We start from the raw sequence: 12,347 nt of genomic DNA, 5'->3' as shown, positions 1-12,347 counted from the left end.
CCTAAAAAAGTTAGACGAAAACGACCGGAAGTTTTCACCACCAATTCATGGCTCTTGCATCACGACAATGCACCAGCTCATACCACACTGTCTGTGAGGGAGTTTTCAGCCAGTAAACAAATAACAGTATTGGGACACCCTCCCTACTCATCTGATCTGGCTCCTAATGACTTCTTTCTTTACCCGAAGATAAAGGCAATATTGAGAGGAAGATATTTTGATGGCATTCAGGACATCAAGGGTAATACGACAACAGGTCTGATGACCATTCCAGAAAAACAGTTCCAAAACTGCTTTGAAGGGTCAACTAGCTGGCATCGGTGCACAGCTTCCCAAGGGGAGTACTTCGAAGGTGACCATAGTGATATTCAGCAATGAGGTATGTAGCACTTTTTCTAGGATGAGTTCACAAACTTAATTGTCTGGCATGGTATATATATACATCGTATATTTAATTTTTCACCCGTTTCATTGTGATGTGGAGCTCCTCATGCTGTCTTACTGAAGTCAGTATCTGCAAGCATTTTTAAATGCCAATAACATGGATAAATCTCAAAAACATCATGTAAGTGAAGGAAGCCAAACTCAAAAGACTAAATTATATGATTATCTGTACATGAAATTGATTGAATCGGAAGGACTCTACACACAGAAGGCAGATCGGTAGTTGCCAGGGGCCAGATGAACTGGAAATGAGCACGAAGGGCATTGTTTAGGCAAGAGAAATTTTCTAAAACTGGATTGCAGTGAATTGAACAAGTGTATTAATTTACTAAAACTTAACAAAATGTACACATAAAATGAGTGGATTTTATAGCAACTAAAGTGTACCTCATTAAAGCTGCTTTCCTTTAATATCCCACTGAAATAATAGAACACCAATTAGTATAATCAAACAAAACACTTTTCTGAGTGAATCTAAGATCAAAGACAAAGTTAAAATTTCAATTATATTTTAATTAGAAAGGTAAATGTGAGCCATTGTGGTGTAAGGATTAAGTACATAAATTCTGTAACTTGCTTGTCAGTGTTCAGATATTATATTTAACTCTTATGAGATATGTGATCTTTGATAAAGTTACTTATGATCTGTTTACTCACAAAAAAAGGAGCAGAGATAATAATAAAACCCTCTTCATAGGACTATTTAGAAAATTATATGACTTAATACATTTAAAGAAGTGAGAACAGTCCCAATATGGACATTCTAGTTCAAAAAAGGGAGGTAATGGAAGGTAAGAAGCAACTGACTTGTGGTAATTCTGAAGCCCAACTGGATAAAACATAGAAAAAGGTTCTAATAGTATCAGGAGGAATATAAGGAATTCAAACACACATCACTTTTATTTAAAAACATGTTAATTCATTTAATAATATCTACAGAATAATTACCTACTTGTTGAGGATATCAAGATGAACGAGCATATACATTCTCCATACTCAGGGAGCTTGAGTTATATTTGAGATAGTATTAACAGACAAGAAAATGCATTAAGATATAAAACTAAAAGGAAAAGAAGACAAAAATTACCATTTTTTTATATCATTCTCTTCCTGGAAAATCTATGAGAGTCTACTAGTGGGGGTTGGAGAAGGGAAATTGTTATAAAAAATAAGAGCATTTAATTAGTTATTATTGTGATGGGCTACAAACAGTACATAAAATGCTGTCTTATTTTATAATAAAACCTATTTAAAAAATTAATTTTAAAGATACCTCCTATTCACATAAAGAATGTAATTTAATGTATCTAAGAAAAAAATGTTAAAAGAAAAAATGTAATATCTATATTTATAAAGATAAAAATAAAGATGCAAATAAATGAAGATGCAAAGTAAAATGTAGCATGATCTTGAACAATATATCCAGTTGAAGGAAAAATAATTTATGTAACTTTTATTCTTAACAAATGTGTGTTAAGTGACATAAACTTTGTGATAATGGCCTGATAGTGAAGGAAAAAAGAAACCTTCATGCACTATTGGATATTGTATTTTGTATATCAATAAGGCATTTTTAACAGAATCAACCTGGAGACAAAGTTCCAAATATAAAATGTATCTATTTTGAAACTGTAAAACCAATGCATAATTTAGAGAAGTGGAAAGAAAATAGAAGTAAAGTATTGGTAATACCATCAGTTTACAAAGTAAGAGAACAGTGACTTTAAGGCAACAAGTAATATAAGTTTGAAATTGCAAAGGTACTTAATAGCAGAACATAAAATAATAACATAAAGTTTAGAAATATCAGAAGATACTGGTGGGGGGAGGTGAAGATAACCTAACATCTCCAATTGACAAGTGGAAAGTTACAAATGCATGCGTAAAGCAGAAGGAGAGAATCAGGGCCTTTTTACGTAATATTAGGAAAGTAATAAACAGATTTCAAAACACATGATTTCATACGGATGCTACTGATTGCAGAGTTCTGTGGGGAGATTAAGTCAGAGATTTTGCATTTTACTATATACTATATTATATATTATGCTATATTAATATGTTACCCATTTGTGTATAAAATTGTGTAATAAATTTTTAAAAATAACATCTAAAGGGCTTATTACTTTGTGACATGGCTCCAAAATGAGCAAAGAAGACAGAGACAAAGACATTCTCATCCACATCCTTTTTTTTAGAATGTGGTCATATCTAATAGATGCATTATTTTTCTTAATTTTTATTTTGAAAAATATGCTGTATGAAGAGATAATCTCAGAAAAACTCTAGATGGTCCTCACTGGTTATGACGGGAAGACTCATTTAGAATCAGAGTGTATTTATTCTCTTCCACTTATACAAACTGAAATTGAACCGATTTAGTATCAACACCCATTCCAGGGAAGTTGGGGGTGTACTTAAGGTTGAAATAAAGGGGTGATATTTCTCCTCTGAGAACTATTATAACAGTTATCCAAAATATGGTTGGAATTTTTGAAATAACAGACATGACAAAGAGAATTGTTTAGAGGAATAAGGAATAAGGTAAATGGGAACTGAGGCAGAAGAAGGTAACCCAGGAACAGAAAACCTGTGTCAAGAGTGGAAAAAATGTCCAGGCCATCTTTCCTAGTGAAGGTGTAACTCTTGAGGTTCCTCTCACTGTGAGGTGTAAAGAAAAATTAGGTAAATCAAAAATGTTAAGTGGACCCATGAAATTGAGGGTTTTTTAAATCATAATAACAAAAGCAACACCATAAACAAGGTATTGGTAAATTTAATTGCAAATACAAAATGTTAATGTAGTAAAAACCATCATAAACAAGATTAAAAACAGAGAAATTGAGAAAAAACACATTTGCAATCAGCATGAAATAGTACCAAAATTCTTAATATATAGAGTTGATACAATTTTAAAATTTATATATATATATATATGTGTGTGTGTGTGTGTGTCTATATATATATATATATATATATATATATACAATTATTGAAGCATTGTTTATGATACCAACTAACTTTACAGCACATTTTTAAATTGGAGGCTGATTAAGTAAGTGGGCTAATATGTTGACATTAAAATTTCATACAAAATTTCTAATAATATAGAAAGTTGCCATATTGCATGATAGTGATGTATTTTTCCAAACAAAATTATATTGCATTGTGCATATGCACACATACACAAATGTAAACATATAAAGATGAAGTTGGTAGAACTAAATACCCATAGATGCTGATGTTTTTCCTTATATATTTTTTTTTCACAAATGTGATGCTTAAAAATAAATGTGTCAGTATAGCTACCTTACTTTATTATACCATTTTGAATATTATGTCAAGCCTTTATTCTTAATTTTTTCCATGAAGATATTTAATAGAAATAATAATCCTCACACCTCATATTTGATGTTATGTATAAGCAATCATTTGATAAATACTTTTTTTTAGTTGGCTATTTTGTTTTGTAAAGTTTGTGAGGTTTTTGTATACTCTCTTGCAATCAATATACCCTTTTCTTCTATTTAAACATCGTAATTCCTCAACAAATGAACAATTTCTAAGTAATACCGGCTGCTGAAAAATTAAAACTGAGTTTGAATGTGTTTTAAGAACTATATGTGTCCTATTTATTAATCAAAAAGAAAATATTGCAAATCATTGTATGGCTGCTTTATGCATTTCTGAAACACTTGCAAATATTTCTTCTTCTGTTCCTTTTTTGTGTCAGGAACTAAAATTTTTAAAGAATGCATTCTTACTGTCAGGAACTGTATTTTTTAAAGAACGCATTATACAAATTACCATTCATTCCTCAAATCCACTCGGTCAACCAGAGGAAAAATACATTAAACAAGTCATTACTTTCACTGTGGGAGAAGGGAGCTATTCTTTAGTTCCATCAACTATGATTAAATCAAAAATGGCAAAATGTATTTTTCAGTTTACAAGATGTAGAACTATGGAGTTGAAGAACTGAAATCTGGCTGGCAGTATATTCTCTTTTCCTGTGACATTTGTAACCAACAGAACTGTCGTTACTCACTATGAGTCTGAGCTTCATAACATTTGTCATAACATTTGTTTATATTGTACATGCTTTTTGCAGTCTGTTTCATTCCACACACTATAAAGCTAAAATTCCAGTCTCAGAAGTTGAACTGTGCATCATCCTAAGCCTTATTTTAGGGTGTTTAGAGAATATTTAATTTTCTTTCTAAGTACAAGATTGACATTACTATAAATTCTATTCCTTCTTTTTTCCACACAAAAAGAAAAAGCAGATAATTATCCATCTCATTGTTTCAGTATTTTTTATTTTCAAAATAAAACATCAATTGAAGAAATGTGAGTCTGCTCTGGTGTCTCAAAAAATGATAAGTATTTGCATCTATGAGAAAGGAGCAAGGATTCTTTTTATCTCCTTTCTAAATAGAGTGTGTGTGTACTAAAGAATTTAACCTTTCCCAAAGAGAGGTCTCGATTTGCCCTCAGCTTTAGACCCTACATGTCCTACATGATGCAAGTATCTTTCTTTTCCTGGGAACCTTGGGCCACATTGGATAGTCTGAACATGTGTCTCACGCTGTGCCTTCCGTTGGTGTGGTGTTCAATCCATCTTTAGAGGCGCTGAAGACCAACAGTCTCATGGACAGTCAACTGTATCTATATGATCAAGCCCCAGTAAAACGCTGGACGCACAGGATAGGATAAGCTTACCTGGTAGCAAATACATCATGGATATTGTCATACTTCATTGTCAGGAAACTTAGCACTATCTGTGACTCCAGTAGAAGAAGAAATTTGGAGGCTCTCTCATGGACTCCTCTCCTGATTGCCATGGCTGATTTTAATCTGTATCCTTTCCAGGTAATAAACTGTGACCATGAGTATAATAACTTTCAGGAAGTTATGTGAGTTCTTCTGTGAATTATCATAACTGAAGATGATCTTGGGAACCCCAAACTTACAATTGATGTCAGAAGTAAGAGTGGTTGGTCTTGGAGACCTCTGTATTCTGTTTTTGGTATCAGAAGTGAAACTGATCCTGTGGACTGCTCACTAGCTTTACAGTCTGATGAGATTAAGGGTATATACCTATTGCCCAATGAAGTAACTATGTATTTTTTAACCCACAAAAAATATAGTTTATCAATTTTTAATTATTTACACCTGCGGGGTTCCCCCAAAAAAAATTAATACAATTGGAATTATATGGTATGGTAAATTATTCCAAATATGTATATTACTACTGAGGAATGAATGTTAGCTAATTTTCTAGTGATAATGTTTCAGACTACTTACATAAAGAAATGGATATGTGGATAACTAATACCCATTCTTATCAAGGGCACAGGGAACGTTCTTTAGGATAGATCATATGTTAGGCCACAAAACAAATCTTAAGAAAATTAAGAAGATAGAAATACCAAGGATTTTTTTCTGAACACAATGGTATGAAACTAGAAATCAGTAACAAGGAGAAAACTTAAAAACTCACAGATACACACTTCTGAACAACCAATGTGTCAAAGAAATCAAAAAGGGAAATCATATATATATGATTTCCAATCATATATATATATATATATATATATATATATATATATATATATATGCACAAAAATGGATACACAACATACTACAATTTACGGATTGTAGCAAAAGCAATTCCAAGACGGAATTTTAACATACTACAACTTATGGGTTGCAACAAAAGCATTTCCAATGGATAATTTTATAGCAATAAATGCCTACATTAAGAAACAAAGAAAGATCTCAAATAAACAACCTAACTTGACATCTAAAGGAACTTCAAAAAGAACAAACCTACTCCAAAGTTAGCAAAGGAAGGAAAAAGCAAAGATCAGAACAGAAATAATAGAAGTAGAGTCTAGAAAATCATTAGAAAAGGTAAACAAAACAAAGAGCTGATTTCTTTTGAAAAGGTAAATGAAATTGACAAATTAACTAGATTGAGGAATAAAGAAGACTAAAAAAAAATCAGAAATGGAAGAAGACATCACAATTGATAGCACACAAACATAAAGATATGAAGGATCAGAAGAGACTGCTATGAACAATCATATGCCAACAAATTGGCTAACCGAGAAGAAATGGATAAATTCTTACAAGCATACAAACTACCATGATTGAATCAGGAAGAAGTAGACAATCTGAACAGATTGATTACTAGTAAGGAGTTTGAATCAGTAATCAAACCTTCTAATGAGCAAAAGTCTAGGACCAGATGACGTTACTGGTGAGTTCAACCAAACATTCAAAGAAGAATTAATACCAATCTTTCTAAAACTCTTTCAAAGAATAGAAGAGGAGGAAATACTTCCCAACTCATTTTATGAGGCCAACATTACCCTGATATCAAGACCAGACAAGGACACCCCAAGAAAAGAAAATTACAGGCCAGTATCCCTGATGAACATGCATGTAAAAATCCTCAACATAAATACTAGAAAATTGAATTCAATAGCACATTAAAAGGATCATACACCATGATGAAGTGGAATTTATCCCTAAGATGCAATGCTGGTTCAACATATGCAAATCAATAAATGTGAAACACCACATTAACATAATGAAGGATAAAAATCACATGATCATCTCAATAGTTGCAGAAAGAGTATTTGACAAAAATCCAATATCCTTTCCTGGCAGAAACTCTAAACAAATTAGGTATGGAAGGAATGTACCTCAACATAAAAAGGTCATATGTTGCAAGTCCATTGTTATCATCATATTCAATGATGAAAAGCTGAAAGCTTTTCCGGTAAGAGCAGGAACAAGACATGGGTGCCCCCTCTCACCACTTCTATTCAGCATACTACTGAAAGTCCTACTTAGAGAAATCAGGCAAGAAAAAGAAATAAAAGGCATCTAAATCATAAAGGAAGAAGTTAAATTTTCTGTTTGTGGGATGACAAGATCTTAAAGATCTTATAAAGAACCCTAAAGGCTCCATCAAAAAAACTGTTAAAACTAAGAAATTCAATGAAGTTGCAGGATAAAAAAATCAACATACAAAAATCACTTGTGTTTTTATACACTAACAATGAACTATCCAGAAAACAAAGAACACAATTTGATTTAAAGTAGCATCAAAAAGAATAACATACTTAGAAATAAATTCAGCTAAGGAGGTTTAAGATCTCTGTACTGAAAACTGTAAGACATTGATGAAAGCAATAGTAGAAGACAAACAAATTGAAACCTTTCCCATGTGCATGTATTGATAGAATTAATATTGTTAAAACTCTACACTACCCACTTTTACCTACAGAGTCATAGCAATCCCTATCAAAATTTCAATGGTATTTTTTGCAAAAATAGGAAAATAAATTAAATAGGGTATGAAAACCAAAAGATCCATAATAGCTAAAGCAATCTTGAGTCAGAAGAACAAAGCTAGAGTCATCTCACTTTCTGATTTCAAACTATATTATACAGCTACAGTAATCAAAACAGTATGATATTGGTATGAAACAGACACAAAGAACAATGGAACAGAGTAGAGAGCAAATAAATAAACCTATTCATATACAGTGAAATAGTCTTCAAAAATGCAGCAATATACCGGTACAATGGGGAAAGGATTGTCTCTTTAATAAATGGTGTTGAGAAAACTGACATACACATAAAAATAATGAAATTGGACACATCTTATATTTCATACAAAAATCAACTCAAATGGCCTAATGAACTGAAGTGTTTGTTTTTAATTTCAAATATCTTTATGTTTTATTTTAAATGAAATGACATAGTTAAAAAGATAAAGAACTTGGAGTGAGAATAGTTAATTATATAATATCGAGCCAGTTGCTTGGACTTTTTTTGTCTCTATCTTCTCACTCATTAAGAAAGAAGTGTGGGGGAGAAGGAGGAAAGGAGTAAGAGACGATTATATTATAAATTACAATACTATAACAAGTACTGCTGTTTTCCTATCCAGTTTAAAACTTCCTTTCTTTCTTCATAACACTATCATAGACAAGGTACCCATTTGGGAAAAACAACAACAAAAAAACTGTATTTTATTTCCCAGCATGCCTTGCAGCTATTTATGGCTATGGGACCAATTTCTGCTTATATTTCCGCTCAAAAAGTTATAAGAGAAATGATTGTATGAAACTCCTGGAAAGTATCCTACAGAGATAAGACTCAGCTTAGAAGCTGGGATTCTGCCCCTCCTTTTCTCTCCCTTTGCTGCCATGAGTATGTATCAGCATGGAGCTCAACAGTCATGTGAACAATGAGGTAGCAACCGGGGTGAAAACCACAAACTTAAGTCAGAACACAAAGATAAAACGAGATTTGGTATTGATAATTTTGTGGAGATCCAAAGCCAGACCTATTTATGGATATTTTTTTTATGCGAAGAAATAATTATTTCTCTTTTAATTCCCTATTTTATATATTACTTCATCTATTTATTTGCTTTTATATACAACCAACTAGCGCATATAAAAACATCCATTTCACTATTCAATATGTTATTAAAGTATATGAATAGTAAGCACAGTTATAACATATAATTAGTATTGTTATTATTAAATTAATAAAGTTGGTCCCTCAGAATTCCAAAAATGACAGCATAGTAATGGAAATTACATACATACATACATTACAGTACAGTACAGCATACGGTAGTACATACATTAGTAATGGAAATTTTGGTACTATATTATTTAGAATCATACATGGATCAAAATAAGTCATTTATTAAAATACAAGTTTAACGAATGCATGTACATCCTGTGACTCCTTTACCTTTTTTTTTTCTAACATATAAGAGCTTATTTTCTAGGAATCCTTTGAATGATTTAATGATGCCTCCATGTATTCCTTATGCGTTCAAATCTCAGAAGTCATAGGAAGTTGCAGTATTCTTGGCCTGCCTTAGTTGTATTTCCACTTAAGTGTACTTCTGCTTAAGAGCAATGCAAATATGTCCTCTCACCAACATCTTGATATTTCCAAACTCATTATTCTGGTACTTTTGAACCTTGACTATTTAGTGGACGTGGGAATCAAATTAATTTCCTTCTGACTGAGCAGGTCAGGTTTTGTACCAGTCTTCAGTACATTAAAGTATAGAAGATCAGATTGTTCTTAATGGAAATTGAAGTTTGAATAAAAAACAAACTGCAAAGTTCATTTTGAAAATTCCATCCCCAGTCAATTTACTATCTAGAGAGACAAGAGTTTTCTTTGGTTGTACATATCAAAAATTAGTTTGTCTAAAGTGATTCAGTGATTATTATACATCCAGAATCCAATAGCCCTGATCACATGACGAATGTGCAAAAGTCAAAATTCGTTCTAGACAAATGTCCAAGTTTTACAGTTAAAATAAAGTGTAGAACCAGACTCTATTTTTCCAATACTTATCAAGAGTTTTCATCTGTTCTTTTGAAAGACTTTATCTAAAGATCCCTATCCTGTATTTCTTAAACAGTTTATTTTCATGCAACGTATAAATATAGAACGCACATCTACAGTCATCTTTAAGCTTAAGATATGCCCAATGTAATTTCTTTAAAAATATACTGTTTACATTATTGTTGCATTAATTTTTATTATATGTTAACTATGCATCTCTTTAGAAAACTGTTAAAAATTCATAATACCAATGAAAAGCATAAAAAACTAGATCCCATTTCTGAAATAACTTGCTAGACACAGAGCTTTTTAATGATTTAAAAATATTTGTCCATGCAATTTTTATTTATTTTATTTTTGAATTCACTTTAATTATTAGTTTCAGGTGTACAAAAAACATAATGATTAGATATTTACATCCCTTACAAAGTAATAACCCCTGCCAAGTCTACTACCATCGGACACTGTACATACTATTACAATACCATTGACTGCATTCCCTATGCTGTACTTTAATCCCGTGATTATATATGTATGTAAAGTAAATAAAAATAAAACTAATATAAAATAATATTGAATGTCAACTATAATATATATGTAGTTGATATTCAATATTATTTTATATTAATTTTGGGTGTACAGTGCAGTTGTTAGGCACTTATATAATCTATGAGGTGACAAATTAGTGTTTTGGATTTCTTTGGATAAATACCGAGGAGTGGAATTGCTGGGTCATAAGGTAGTTGTACTTTTAATTTTTTGAGGAATCTCCATACTATTTTCCATAGTGGCTGCACAAATTTGCAATCCAATCAATAGTGCACAAGCGTTCCCTTTTCTCCACATCCTCACAAACACTTGTTCGTTGATTTATTGATGATACTCATCTGACAGGAGGTGGTATCTCATTGTGGTTTTTATTTGCATTTCTCTGATGTTTAGTGACATTGAGCATCTTTTCATGTCTATTAGCCATCAGTATGTCCTCTTTAGAGAAATATCTCTCCATGTCCTCTGCCCGTTTTATAATTGGATTGTGTGTGTGTGTGTGTGTGTCTGTGTGTGTGTGTGTTGTTGTATAAGGTTTTTAAATACATTTTGGATATTAACCGCTTATGAGATTATCATTGAAAAATATCTTCTCCCATGCAGTAAAATGTCTTTTCATTTTGTTGGTTGTTTCCTCTGTTGTGCAAAAACTTTTTAGTTTGATGTATGTAGTCCCATTTATTTTTTTCTTTTGTTTCCCTTGCCCAAAGAGAAATGTAAGTAAAATATTACTAAGGGTAATGTCTGAGACTTTGCTTCCTATATATTCTTCTAAGAGTTTATGTTTTCGGGTCTTATATTTAAGTCTTTAATTCATTTTGAGTTTATTCTTGTATATGGCATAGGAAAGTGGTCCAGTTTTATTTTTTTCCATTTATCTGTCCAATTTTCCCAGCACCATTTACTAAATACACTGTCTTTATCTTGGTTTCTTTGTCACAGATTAAATGACCATAAAGGCATGCATTTATTTCAGGGCTCTCTATTCTTCTCCGTTAATCTATGTCTGTTTTGATGCCAGTGCTGTGCTGTTTTGATTACTATAGCCTTGTAGCGTAAGTTGATATCAGGTAGCAAGATAGCTCCAGCGTTGTTTCTACTCAGGATTGTTACGGCTATTCAGGGTCTTTTATGGTTCCATACAAATTTCAGTAGTATTTGTTGTAGTTTTGTTAAAAAATGCCATTGGTAATTTGACAGGGATTGAATTGAATCCCTATCCAAAGATTGTTTTGGATAGTATGGACATTTTAACTATATTCTTCTTATCCATGAGCATGGTGCATGTTTCCATTTATTGGTATCTTCTTTAATTTTTCTCGTCAGTGTCTTATAGTTTTCTGAGTACAGGTCTTTTAATTCCATGGTTAAATTTCTTCCTGTGTATTTTTTTTTTTAGCAATTGAAAATGGGATTGTTTTCTTAATTTTTCTTTCTGATAGTTATTGGTGTATAAAAATATAACCAATTGCTCAATAGTTATTTTGTATCCTGCTACTTGCCTAAATTCATTTATCAGTTCTAAGTTTTTTCAGTGGAATCTTTGGGGTTCTCTCTATATAGTATCACGTCATCTGCAGATAATGACAATTTTACTTCTTTCTTTCCCATTTGGATGCCTTTTCTTTCTTTTTCTTGACTGCTGTGGTTAGGATTTCCTGTACTATGTGAATAAAAGTGGTGAAAGTGGGCATTCTCATCTTTTCCTGATCTTAAGGGGAATGCTTTTAGCTTTTCCCCATTGAGTATATTAGCTGTGGATTTGTTATATATGGCCTTTATTATGTTGCGATATGTTCCTTCTATTCCCACTTTGATAAGAGTTTTTGTGATAAATGGATATAGGATTTGTCAAATGCTTTTTCTTCATCTATTGATATGACCATATGATTTTTGTTTTTCATTTTGTTTATGTGGTATACCGTGTTAATTGGTTTGTGTATATTGAACCAGCCTTG

This window comes from Rhinolophus sinicus, linkage group LG03 (assembly GCF_036562045.2).
Source record: "Rhinolophus sinicus isolate RSC01 linkage group LG03, ASM3656204v1, whole genome shotgun sequence".
In the NCBI taxonomy this organism is placed as follows: Eukaryota; Metazoa; Chordata; class Mammalia; order Chiroptera; family Rhinolophidae; genus Rhinolophus; species Rhinolophus sinicus.
This window is presented reverse-complemented; position numbering follows the sequence as displayed.